Genomic DNA, 14,710 nt, shown 5'->3' on the forward strand with positions numbered 1-14,710 from the left:
AGCACCTGTTTATGATACCAAGCAACCAATCATTAATAAGAACCTTGTATGTGAATCACTCTAAAAGTACAACACACCCCGAACCAATCATTACAACTCACTGATCCTAAATCATCGGGGTTAGGTCACGCTTAGAGCAATTACATCTCATACTTATGCATTATTGCATCCTTGCCAATCTTTTAAACATCGTCCTTACCGGACGATGATGCTATTTCAGAATTTGGAGTTATTGCGTATCGAAGACCTTGTCTGCATAATCTTGCAGTCAAGAAAGTCAAGTTCATCACTTGCTCATGTCATTTGAGTATTTTTACCAAATTACTTGCAAAGTACTATGTTTATCACTATTGCATAAAAAGCAAAACCACTATTTTCATAACTATGAATATGACTATGTGGTGGGCAATGGAACCATGGATTGTGTTGATATGGTGGAGGTTCCATTGCAAGGGTTTATATCCATCTAGGATTAAACAACAAATGTCGTCCAGTGATTCTTGTGCCGTAATACCCGTGTTAACCATAAGATCTGGAGTGGGACGGAATAGTCAATCGTATTTCCACCTCTTGTACATCAACGGATGCGCTTACTGTAGCGGTTGTATCTTGCGGAGCAATTGGAGGGTGGGGAGCCCCTTCTAATTCCTCATGGTATTGCAATGCTTACCGTAGCGGTTGCTGCTTGCAGAACAACTGGAGGGTGGGGATCCCCTTCTAATTCCCCACGGTAATGTGGTCTATGATGGGTTGCAGCTACCGGCGAAGGAGTTTGGTTAACGAGTCCCAGACTGTCGTCGTGGTCGGGGTCCATCCTTAATTGGTGTAAGAGGACCGGCGAGGACCCAGGATTGGGGTATGCAACAAAGGGTGGGTGTGCGAGGTAGCGGAGGAATATGATTGGCTATGACCTTATACCGGGCCTCACACCAAAGGAAGTGTGGACGGGTCGCCCCCGGTTGGCACCAAGGTTAAGATCTCTTATGGGTAAAGCAACACACCTCTGCAGAGTGTAATGAATCGTGACCTGTCACTCCCTGTTCCGGGATAGGTGATGTCTACGGGTGTGTGATGACCCACAAGTATAGGGGATCGCAACAGTCTTCGAGGGAAGTAAACCCCAATTTATTGATTCGACACAAGGGGAGACAAAGAACACTTGAAAGCCTTAACAGCGGAGTTGTCAATTCAGCTGCACCTGGAAACAGACTTGCTCGCAAGAGTTTATCAGTAGTAACAGTTTTATAGCAAGAGGCGTAGTGAAATAACAAAGACAGAGTAACAAAGACAGCAGTAGTGATTTTAGTAAACAGCAGGATTAAAATACTGTAGGCACGGGGACGGATGAACGGGCGTTGCATGGATGAGAGAAACTCATGTAACAATCATAGCAGGGCATTTGCAGATAATAATAAAATGGTGTCCAAGTACAAAGCAATCAATAGGCATGTGTTCCATATATAGTCGTGCGTGCTCGCAATGAGAAACTTGCACAACATCTTTTGTCCTACCAGCCGGTGGCAGCCGGGCCTCAAGGGAAACTACTGGATATTAAGGTACTCCTTTTAATAGAGTACCGGAGCAAAGCATTAACACTCCGTGAACACATGTGATCCTCACATCGCTACCATTCCCTCCGGTTGTCCCGATTTACGTCACTTCGGGGCCATCGGTTCCTGACAAATACATGTGTATACAACTTATAGGTAAGACCATAACAATGAATATCTTGATGAAACAATAACATGTTCAGATCTGAGATCATGGCACTCAGGCCCTAGTGACAAGCATTAAGCATAACAAGTTGCAACAATATCATCAAAGTACCAATTACGGACACTAGGCACTATGCCCTAACAATCTTATGCTATTACATGACCAATCTCATCCAATCCCTACCATCCCCTTCAGCCTACAGCGGGGGAATTACTCACACATGGATGGGGGAAACATGGCTGGTTGATGTAGAGGCGTTGGTGGTGATGGCGGCGATGATCTCCTCCAATTCCCCGTCCCGGCGGAGTGCCAGAACGGAGACTTCTGGCTCCCGCGACGGAGTTTCGCGATGTGGCGGCGTTCTGGAGGGTTTCTGGCGACTTCGACTTCTCTCCGTGCGTTTTTAGGTCGAGGCCGATAAGTAGTCCGAAGGAGGGCGTCGGAGGCCGGCCGAGGGGGCCACACCACAGGGCCGCGCGGGCCCCCCCTGGGCCGCGCCGCCCTATGGTGTGGGGCCCTCGGGCCTCCACCTCAATTGTCCTTCTGGCTCCGTTAGTTTCCTGGGAAAATAGGGCCTTCTGCATAAATTCCGAGGATTTTCCCGAAAGTTGGATTTCTGCACAAAAACGAGGCACCAGAGCAGTTCTGCTGAAAACAACGTTAGTCCGTGTTAGTTGCATCCAAAATACACAAATTAGAGGCAAAACAATAGCAAAAGTGTTCGGGAAAGTAGATACGTTTTGGACGTATCAACTCCCCCCAAGCTTAGCTTATTGCTTGTCCTCAAGCAATTCAGTTAACAACTGAGCGATAAAAGAACTTTCACGAACACATTTGCTCATATGATGTATATATTCTCATGCTATGGCTAATACTTAAGCAGTTAATAATGATGTTATCACCAGAATTTGACCAAGTTGGAGGTGGGCCACGATCAAGATAAGCCTGAAGGTTATATTTGGAGAGAACACGAAGATCGGCCTTATATGCGAAGTTGGGCTAGATTGCCCATTTATCTGTAATATATTAGATCGTATGTTAAGTTAGGAGTTAGAGTTTTACCCGTGCACGGTTAGGTGCACGCCTGAATTAGAAAGTCCGCTGGACTATAAATATGTATCTAGGGTTTATGGAATAAACAACAACTCACGTTCAACCCAAAACAAACCAATCTCGGTGCATCGCCAACTCCTTCATCTCGAGGGTTTCAATCAGGTAAGTGACATGCTGCCTAGATCGCATCTTGCGATCTAGGCAGCACAAGCTCCACGTTGTTCATGCGTTGCTCGTACTGAAGCGTCTTTGATGGCGAGCAACGTAGTTATCATAGATGTGTTAGGGTTAGCATAGTTCTTCGTATAACATGCTTACGTAGTGCAGCCCTTGCATGTCTAGCCGCCCTCACGCCTATCTCAGGTGTGGGGGCGGCACCCTGCTTGTTCATCATCTAGTAGATCTGATCCGTTACGATTGCTCCTTGTTCTGCAAGGATTAGTTTAATATCTGCAATAGTTAGGCCTTACAAAGGGGGGGAGGATCCAGCGGCACGTAGGGTGGCGTTCGCAAGTCCTAAACAGGATGTTCCGAGGATCAACGTCATGTTGGTTTTTAGGCCTTGTTTAGGATCGGCTTATGAGCACCGTGCGTGGCCGCGAGGCCCAACTCCGGGAGTAGGATGATCCGATTATGCGGTGAAAACCCTAAATCGTCGTAGATCTCATTAGCTATATCTTGATCAAGCAGGATCACCAAGTATTCGTGCACCCCGTACGAATCATGGGTGGATCGGCTCTTTGAGCCGATTCACAGGATAACCTGAGAGCCGATCGAGGCTCGTATTTAATGTTTACGTGTATGCCATGCAGGAACTAAGCGAGGCATCCCCATCACCTTCCTGACCAGGTATAGGTCAGGTGGCACGCCCTTGCACTTCGCATCGCCGCGTGTGACCAGAAGAGCATTGCGGGCCGTCGCTCGGAGGGGTCTCAGCCAGCCGCAGCTCTAGGCTCTTCCCGGCTCTACTAGTGTTGACAGGCCGCTGCCCGCCGGTGGGTTTTGGCAGTCAACACATTCTGGCACGCCCGGTGGGACAATCGTCTACATCAACCACATCGACATCTACATCTGAGATGGCGGCGGACGGCACGCCAGTCACCTATGAGGAGCTGCCTGCCGAGCTCAAGAAGAAATATGACGAGATCAAGGCCACCCTCGAAGCCGACCTCATCGGCTCATATCACAGAACCCGTGCGTATGGCATCAGACGGAAGGGGTTCTCACCGGAAGGCGCACTCGATGAAGTGGATCTATCTGTCCCGTCAGAGGAACGTACCAGGGCCGTGCGCCAGGAGATCGGTGGCATGGTGGCTCACTCGTTGCATCTCCATTCCGAGAGCCTGGTGAATACTTTGGAGCATGTCGCCGTTCGGATGGTCAAGGAGGTCATGAAGAATCGGCACTCTCTATTAGAGCCAGCTCTCAGGACCTACCGAGGAAAGGTGCCACGCCAGCCCTGTCTGCCGTTGTCGTGCACATCGGCGGCACCAGGAGTGCCTCATTCACCGTCGCGCACCGTGGACAGGATCAACGGTACCTACCCTGGGAGGTGCCAACCAGGACACTCGTTCAACGTCAACATGATAGAACTGGGACACCCCCTAGATGGAGATAAAGGCGAGGGCAACTGCTCTCGTGGCAAAGATGAGGAAGAGGCTGCTCCATGCGATCGGCCCCGACACCGCCAAAACATCTTGGTGATGATCAAGGTAGAAGCCGATGCTAGTAATCGGCCCGTAGTATCCGTAGCACCTGCTCTCCCAGTATGTGGCGTCGACCTCACAGGTGACGGAAAGCTAGGGTACGGGTTTACATCAGCTGATGAGCTAGAAGAAGTCGACATCGGTCCTGGGGATAAACCTCGACCTACTTTCATCAGCACGAAGTTAGATCCACAGCTCAGGGGACAGATGATAGCCCTGTTGAAGGAATACCCAGATTGCTTTGCATGGGATTACACGGAGATGCCTGGTTTGGACAGGAGCATCATTGAGCATCGGCTCCCCCTTAAGAAGGGATTTCGGCCGTTCCAACAGCGAGCACGTCAGATGAGGGCCGAAATCCTGGAAGAAGTCAAGAAGGAGATCGAGAAAATGTTGGCCGCTGGCTTCATCAGGCCATGTAGGTATGCGGAGTGGATCTCGATGTCGTTCCTTAGGTGGGAGAAGAAGGACGGCCGATGGCGCGTGGCCATCGATGTCCGAGATCTTAACAGAGCCACCCCAAAGGACGAATATCCAATGCCCGTGGCAGAAACATTGATAAACGCTGCTGCTGGCCACAAGGTGTTGAGCTTCATGGATGGCAACGCCGGTTATAATCAGATTTTCATGGCTCCGGAAGATATACACAAGACCGCATTCAGGGTACCAGGGGCAGTGGGCTTGTTCGAATACGTGGTCATGACCTTTGGGTTGAAGAATGCTGGTGCAACGTACCAACGAGCCATGAATTATATATTTCATGATCTGATCGGCAAGTTGGTGGAGATCTACATCGATGACGTGGTGGTCAAATCGGTCTCCATGGAGGGACATTTGGGCGATCTACGGCGCGTCCTAGACCGAACTCGAAAATTCGGGCTGAGAATGAATCCGAAGAAGTGTGCCTTTGGCGTGACGGCTGGTCAATTCCTAGGTTTTTTGGTTCATGAACGGGGAATTGAGATCGGCCTGAAAGTCGGGAGGCGGTGCGTACCATGCAGCCGCCAACCACGAAAAAGGAGCTCCAACGCCTCATCGGCAAGATCAATTTCGTCCGGCGGTTCATCTCTAATTTGTCAGACGAATCGAGCCATTCATGGCGCTGGTGAAGACTAAATCGACGACGAGTTTCACCGGGGGCGTAACAGCAACAGCGTTTGATGAGATTAAGCGATATTCGACGACGCCGCTGTGCTAGTTCCGCCCAAGAAGACAGGCCATTCTACATCTACCCGTCGCAGGCCGACACGTCCATTGCTTCGGTGGTGGTGCAACTCTACGAGGGCGTGGAGAGAGTCGTTTTCTACCTCAGCGTAAGGATGCCGGACGCGGAGGCAAGATATCCCGAGGTCGAGAAACTTTGCCTCTGCCTATTCTTTACCTCGCACAAAGCTTCATCACATCCTTCGACGGCAGAGATCATCGTCATCTCAGAATCAGACGTTGTCAAGCACATGTTGTCGGCCCCTGTTTTGAAAGGCCGACTCGGTAAGTGGATGTTGGCACCTGTCGTAATTTGATCTCCGGTACCAGCCGGCGAAGGCGCTCAAGGGCCAAGCGTTGGCCGATCTCATCGCTGAACGGATCGCACCAATATAGCAGCACTATCTATACGTGCATGGGCTATGTTCTTCGATGGATCGGTTTGTGACGGGGGTTGTGGCATCGGCATTCTGCTTGTGTCGCCTCGGGGGGCGGAGTACTCCTTCTCCATCAGATTATCTACCCCTTGCACCAACAACGTAGCAGAATACGAGGCAATACGCAAGGGAATGGAATTGCTACTAGAAGCTGGAGCGGAAGCTGTGGAGCTCTTTGGAGACTCAAAGTTGGTGATTAACCAGCTCACGGATGAATATAATTGCGAAAGTGAATCACTTTTCCCATATTGGGTGGAATGCCGTGAGTTGATGACACAGTTTCGGTACATCAACTTTAATTGGATCCCAAGATCCCAGAATACCGATGCCAACAATCTCGCACAAATGGCGTCAGGCTACATAGATATAGCCGACGGATCGGAAGTTCAGATACAATTCCTGGAACAGAATGATTGGAGAGCCGAGATCTTCGATTATTTAAAAGATTCGGCTCGGGGGGCACCTAAACGGATAAGATACAAAGCCATGAAGTATGTCCTTATAGGAGACGACATGTTCTACAGGACACTGGAAGGGTTGCTACTCAAGTGCCTAGGACCGACTGAGTCTAATCGGCTCTTACATGAGGTGCATGAAGGTGCCTGTGGAACGCATCAGTCGGCTCATAAGATGAAGTGGTTGATCAGGCGATCAGGGTTTTATTGGCCCACTATGCTTGAAGATTGCTTCAATTATTACAAGGGGTGCCAAGCGTGTCAGATGTTTGGAAAGATTCAGATGGTGCCAAAGATCAAGAATGAACCCCATCATCAAGCCTTGGCCGTTTCGGGGGTGGGGCATGGATATGATCGGCAAAATCCATCCGACGTCAGGTAAAAAACATGAATGGATTTTGGTTATCACAGATTACTTCACTAAGTGGGTGGAAGCCGTCCCTATGAAAAAGGTGAAGTCAGAAGATGTGATCAAGTTTGTGAAAGAACACGTTATTCATAGGTTTGGGATCCCCCAAACTATCACGACCGATGGAGGTTCGGTCTTCACTTCTAAAGAATTCAGGAAGTTCTGTGATGACTTAGGGATCAAACTGATCCGATCATCCCCATACTATGCTCAAGCTAACGGGCAGGCTGAGGCGTCCAATCAGAGTCTGATCAAGCTAATCAAGAGAAAAATTGACGAGAACCCTCGGGATTGGCATGAGAAGTTATCAGAAGCATTATGGGCCTACCGCATGTCGTGCCATGGAGCCATAAAGACTTCACCGTACCAGCTTGTCTATGGATAGGAAGCCGTATTGCCTTGGGAAATTACGGCTGGATCAAGACGTGTCACGTTTCAGAATGATCTGACAAATGAAGAATATGCAGCTTTGATGAGCGACACTATTGAGGACGCAACAGAACTCGTGCTTTGGTCGTTGGAGAAGATTAAGGAGAACAAAGCCAAGGTGGCTCGTGCTTACAACAAAAAGGTTAGGCCAAAGGAGTTCCAAGTTGGTGATCTTGTGTGGGAAGCTGTGTTGCCATTGGGAACCAGGGATAAGGCATATGGCAAATGGTCTCCTAATTGGCACGGTCCGTACAAAGTTGTCCAGGCCTTGAAGGGTAATGCATACATCTTTGGAGGAGTTGAGCGGCGAAAAGTTCCCAGTGGCTGTAAATGGTCAACACCTCAAGAAATATTTCCCAAGCATGTGGGATGATGTACAGTAAGTTATGGGGGCCGTTTTCAGAATCGGCCAGTATAAAAATCACCGCCGATGCACAGACATCGACTGGGGAAACTGTGTGGCGATTGACAGTCTGCAAGAACCGCCGATGCACGGGCATCGACTTCGTAAAAACAAAGCCGATACGCTGATATCGACTTTAGCGAAATAAGTTTATACAACAGCTTCCTATCCTCTGCGTGAGTTCTCCTAATAAGTGCTGTGGGATTCAGTCTCATGGTTTGGACGCGATTTAGGCCTGTTTATACAACAGCTTGGCCTCGTACAAGAATATGAGCCGATGCTCTGCTATCGGCTCCCTGTACGACAACTCCCTTCGACAATCGGCAAGGGAGCGAGATTAATTAAGGGATTTTCTTCATTAGTAAGGGGATTTCTTACAAAGAAAGAGTCGATTTCTCAGGAAGGAAGAACAAAAGAAGGGTCTATTGACCAATCTACTACTGCTAGGCCTACACTAGTAGATCCTAATCTACGGGCCATCGCTTCCTTCATCGTCATCCTCGGAACTCTCATCGGCACTGCTGCCGATGGGTTCCTCGTCACTGCTCCCATAGCCTTCTACAGGAGCTTCATCTTCGTCTTCATCGTCGCTGCTGTCGTCGTCCCACCACATGCGGAGGCGCTTCGCTGGCGGGTAGCCCTCGAGGGAGTCGTCGTCATCATCGTCGTCTTCCTCTTCCTCTTCTTCAGAGGTGGGGCAGCCGTCCCAGGGGAACTGATCGTCCTCGCTCTCCGACTCCAGTTCCCCGACGGCAAGGAACTGAAGATCTTCGTCCCCGCTGGTCAGGGACTGGTCGTCTTCGGACCAGACCGAGGAAGCGTGTGATACGTCCAAAACGTATCTACTTTCCCGAACACTTTTGCTATTGTTTTGCCTCTAATTTGTGTATTTTGGATGCAACTAACACGGACTAACGCTGTTTTCAGCAGAACTGCTCTGGTGTCTCGTTTTTGTGCAGAAATCCAACTTTCGGGAAAAACCTCGGAATTTATGCAGAAGGCCCTATTTTCCCAGGAAACTAACGGAGCCAGAAGGGCAATTGAAGTGGAGGCCCGAGGGCCCCACACCATGGGGCGGCGCGGCCCAGGGGGGGCCCGCGCGGCCCTGTGGTGTGGCCCCCTCGGCCGGCCTCCGACGCCCTCTTTCGGACTACTTATTCGCTTCGACCTAAAAACACCAGGGGAGAAGTCGAAGTCGCCAGAAACCTTCCAGAACGCCGCCACATCGCGAAACTCCGTCGCGGGAGCCAGAAGTCTCCGTTCTGGCACTCCGCCGGGACGGGGAATTGGAGGAGATCATCACCGCCATCACCGCCAACGCCTCTCCATCAACCAGCAATGTTTCCCCCATCCATGTGTGAGTAATTCCCCCGCTGTAGGCCGAAGGGGATGGTAGGGATTGGATGAGATTGGTCATGTAATAGCATAAGATTGTTAGGGCATAGTGCCTAGTGTCCGTTATTGGTACTTTGATGATATTGTTGCAACTTGTTATGCTTAATGCTTGTCACTAGGGCCCGAGTGCCATGATCTCAGATCTGAACATGTTATTGTTTCATGAAGATAATCATTGTTTATGGTCTTATCTATAAGTTTTATACACATGTCGCTGTCCGGAACCAATGGCCCCGAAGTGACAGAAATCGGGACAACCGGAGGGAATGGTAGCGATGTGAGGATCACATGTGTTCACGGAGTGTTAATGCTTTGCTCCGGTACTTTATTAAAAGGAGTACCTTAATATCCAGTAGTTTCCCTTGAGGCCCGGCTGCCACCGGCTGGTAGGACAAAAGATGTTGTGCAAGTTTCTCATTGCGAGCACGCACGACTATATATGGAACACATGCCTATTGATTGCTTTGTACTTGGATACCGTTTTATTATTATCTGCAAATGCCCTGCTATGATTGTTACATGAGTTTCTCTCATCCATGCAACGCCCGTCATCCGTCCCCGTGCCTACAGTATTTTAATCCTGCTGTTTACTATAATCACTACTGCTGTCTCTGTTACTCGTCGCTGTTATTTCACTATCGCTATCGCTATAAAACTGTTACTACGATAAACTCTTGCGAGCAAGTCTGTTTCCAGTGCAACTGAATTGACAACTCCGTTGTTAAGGCTTCCAAGTGTTCTTTGTCTCCCCTTGTGTCGAATCAATAAATTGGGTTTTACTTCCCTCGAAGACTATTGCGATCCCCTATACTTGTGGGTCATCAAGACTATTTTCTGGCGCCGTTGCCGGGGAGCATAGCTTTATTTGGAAGTTCACTTGGATTAATATTGTTCGCTGCAAATTCTCCATCATGGGTAAACCTCGCGATACTAAGATCGCCATATTACCATCCACTACAAGAAAAGGTACAATTCTGAATACCTCTGTCGCTCTTGATTCACCATCTGTGATTGATAAACTTGTTTCACCGCCACATGCTTCGCATGCGGGTACTTCTGCTGAATCTGAAAACTCTCATAATATTGATAATATTTCTGCTGTGCTTGATGATAGTGGTTCATTGGGATCTTTTCTAGATGCTACAATTGCTAGGTCTAGACAAATTGAAAATACTGAAACTCCTAATGCTACTACACCTGTTAGTTCACCTGAACTTGATTATTTTAGTGATGATCCTGAGGAAGATTATGTGGAGCTTGATGATGATTTTATTGAAAAATGCAATGCTACTACTGATGCAAGAAAAATTAAAAAGTTGCTTGCAGAACATACCGTTAGATATAAACTGCTCTCGATCCTAAATTTGCCACATCTCCTATAAACATTAGGGATAAAGATTATGATTTTTCTCTTGATCTATCTCATATAGCTATTGTTGAGAAAACACCTTTCTGTGGTACTGAAAAAGAAAGTGCTGTTGAACACATGACTGAGTTATCTACTTTGAGTAGCTTGTTTTCTGATGATGTTAAGAAGCGTACTTACTTTGTTGCTAAAATATTTCCATTCTCATTAAAAGATGACGCTAAAACTTGGTATAATAATTTGCCACCTAGTTCTATTAAAAGTCCAAAAGAATTGCTTGCTGTTTTCTTTCGGAAATATTTTCCTGCTAGTGCTCAACATGCTGCTTTGCAAAGAGTTTATAGTTTTGATCAGGGAGATGAAGAGAAATTGCCTGAGGCTTGGGCAAGATTTTGCTCTCTCATAAGAGCTCTGCCTGACCATGACTTAGAAAAGCATGAATTACAGGATATATTTTATAGTGGACTAACCATTGATTCTAGGGCATACCTGGATAGTTGTGCTGGTTGTGTTTTCAGGAAAAGAACTCCAGGGCAATATTTGAAGAATTATTGGCTAAAATAGGCCGGAATTATGATGATTGGAATACACCTGAACCAACTCCAACGCCAATAGTGAAGAAGAGGGGTTTAATTAAATTGAATGATGAAGATATGAGGGAAGCCAAGAAGTCTCTCAAGGAGAAAGGTATTAAATCTGAAGATGTGAAGAATCTACCTCCTATAGAAGATATATGTGAGATAATTCCCCCTTCACCCATGATTGAGGTAAACTCCCTTCAACGCTTTACTAGGGAAGATATTCCGTATTCGAAACCTCCTGCACAATGCTTAGATGAGTTTGATAATTATATTGTTAAGCAAGAAAATTTTAATATGAGAGTAGAGAATCATTTAATGGAAAATTCTCAAGCTATTAGTGAATTGCATGGTATTGTGGAGAGAACCTCCAATGATGTTAAGATGCTTGTTAAACATTTTCAAATGATTCAAACTCAAATTGATCAACTCACTAAAGTGCAAAATGACTTGTTAGGGAATAATTCTAAAGAGAAACATGCTTATGAAGTAACAACTAGAGGTGGTGTCTCTACCCAGGATCCTCTATATCCTGAAGGGCATCCCAAAAGAATTGAACAAGATTCTCAACGTATTGAACCTAGTGCTCATTCTAGGAAGAAAAAGAAGAAGAAACATAAAAATGTTGTAGAATCCTCTAAACCTGTTAATGATCCTAATAGTATTTCTATTTCTGATGCTGAAACTAAAAGTGGTAATGAACATGATAATAATAATGATAATGATAAGAATGATACTCCTGATAAAGAAGAGGTTGAAGAAGAACCTGAAAAGCATGCTAAAAATAAAAGGTATACTAAAGAAGACTTTATTGCTGAGAAACATGGTAATGAAAGAGAACCTTGGGTGCAAAAGCAAATGCCTTTTCCTGCTAAGAAACTAAAATCAAAGGAAGAAGAACACTATAATAAATTTTGCGATTGGATGAAACCTTTATTCTTGCAAATCCCTTTGACTGATGCTATTAAATTGCCTCCTTATTCAAAGTATATGAAAGATATTGTTACTAACAAAAGGAAAATCCCCAATGAGGAAATTTCCACTATGCTTGCTAATTACTCTTTCAATGGCAAAATTCCAAAGAAGTTGGGCGACCCAGGTATACCTACTATTCCTTGTTCTATTAAGAATAATTATGTTAAAACTGCTCTATGTGACTTGGGAGCCGGTGTTAGTGTTATGCCTTTTTCTCTTTATAAGAGACTTTACTTAGATAAGTTGATACCTACTGATATATCTTTGCAAATGGCTGATAAATCTACTGCTATCCCTGTTGGTATATGTGAGAATGTTCCTGTTCAAGTTACTACTAACTGCTTGATATTAACTGATTTTGTTGTGTTGGAAATGCCGGAAGATGATAATATGTCTATTATTCTTGGGAGACCTTTTCTTAACACCGCAGGGGCTGTTATTGATTGCAATAAAGGAAAGGTTACTTTCAATGTTGATGATAGGGAGCATACCGTTTATTTTCCCAAGAGGATTGAGAAGGCATGTGGAGTTAATACTATTTCTAATGTGAGAACTATCAAAGTGGGAACTATTGATTGTCCTATATATGAGCCTAAGGAAGAATATCACACTCTCGTGATTGGATCCATATCAATACAATTCAAGGTAACATGATTGATTTGAGGTTTATTTCTTCTTATGCTATGAAAAAGTTATTTGGTGACAAGACTTGATCAACCTTGTTAACGGATACTTTTTATATGCATGGAGAGGGTAAACAACATCTCTTTCTTCCTCCACTTGCTCTAGTTGCTGTAGCACTTTTAATTTGCAAAGTTCTTGAGTTATTCGAAGATTTCAAAATTTTTCCTGGCGGTAATAATAAACTAAATACCCGTAAATGTGCGTTTTTCAAAGTTTTCAAAAATTCGCGAAAATTATACCGTTGGTCCTATTTTTCGACGAGGCACTGGAGTACCAGAGGATGACTGTGGGGCACAGAGGGCGCCACACCACTGGCCGGCGCGGCCAAGGAGGTGGCCGCGCCACCATGTGGTGTGGGCTCCCCTCTGCCCCACTTTGTCATCTCTTTCGCCCAGAACAGTCTCTCTCCCGAAAAAACTCGTACCAAGTTCCTCTCACTCGCGTTTTTGCTCCAGAGCTCCAGATTTTTCGATCTCTTTGCTCAGCCCAGATTTCTGTCTGAAATTTGGCACATTTGCTTTTCGGTATGTGACTCCTCCACCTATCCAAGTAGAATTTTGTTTGGTTGAGTATATCTTGAATATTTTGCTGCTGTAGGTAACATGTTTAGTGAGCTTGCATGCTTGTTCTAAGTGGTAGAAACTAGTTTTGATGCATGATTAGTACTCTAGCAAGTTCCTATTGTAGTTTCCCTCAATTATATGTCACCAAACCAAATTTTTTTATGTCATTTGTTGAAAATTTCAGAGAAGCTATGAAGAAGTTTAGCTTTGGAGAGTTGTTCAAGAAGGGGACAACCAGCACCGGGTGGCCTTCTAGGGCCGCCACCCGGATTAGGCAATCATACAATGAAGACATCCTCGCGCCTAGCTTCGCGCCCGAAGAGGACCACGGTCCCCCTAATGCTTCTACTTTTCCATGTTATGATTTTCTAAGGAATGCAGGGATACTGGAGGATTTCTTGACCCTTGTCAACAGGGCAGGGTTAACCACCTATATGAGCGATGAAAGGGAGCAATACCACATGCTCACCAAGATCTTTGTCGAGAGTTTCCAGTTCGACAACAAACAATATGAGCCAACGGTTGCATTCAGAATCTATGGTAAGACTGTGACTATGCCGTTGAAGGATTTTTGTTGTGCTTTGGACATTGCCCCTGTAGGTACAGCAAGTAGGATTGATGACAATCCCCGGGACTTGCTGGAGCTCTACCGAGGGATCACCGAGGATGATTGTCGCACCATCCAGCGGGGCAAGATAAGGAACATCCAACTTCCCGCCATTAAGTATTTCGCATACTACATTGCTACTAGCATTCTTGGTAGGGAGAACACTAGTAATATCTCTAGTTACCATCTTGCTTTCTTGCATATTGCACTTACTGGTCAAACCTCCTATCACCTCGGTGCTCTTATTGCTCGCCGCCCGACTACTGTGGGGCCTATTTTTGGAGGAACTATCGCATTGCGTGTTTTAACATATCTTAATCTTCCTCTTGATCCTAATGATGTGCCATTGGCCCCTAGGAGACTCGATATTACTGCTATGAAGAGTCATCATTTTGTTACCACTGACTCTACTTTAGATAATATGGTGTATAGAATGTTGTTTTCTGACGGGGAGGAGAAGGAAATCCCTCTTCCCCAACCTGGTTTGTTAAGTATTGACAGGCAATCATGGTCGTGCACCAAGGAGGAGGTGGATGAACATATGAAGATACAAGAATTCCACCAGCAACATGACTCCGAGGATGTCGGGACCTCCTACGACCACACCGTCACATATCCGGGTGCTTCTTCTAGCACATACCCGGAATACGACCCATCTTCTTCATATTACGGAGACACTACTTCATGGGATCGATGGGATTGAACTCCACTTAGGCCAAAAGCCTAAGCTT

This window comes from Lolium perenne, chromosome 1 (assembly GCF_019359855.2).
Source record: "Lolium perenne isolate Kyuss_39 chromosome 1, Kyuss_2.0, whole genome shotgun sequence".
NCBI classification, from domain to species: Eukaryota; Viridiplantae; Streptophyta; class Magnoliopsida; order Poales; family Poaceae; genus Lolium; species Lolium perenne.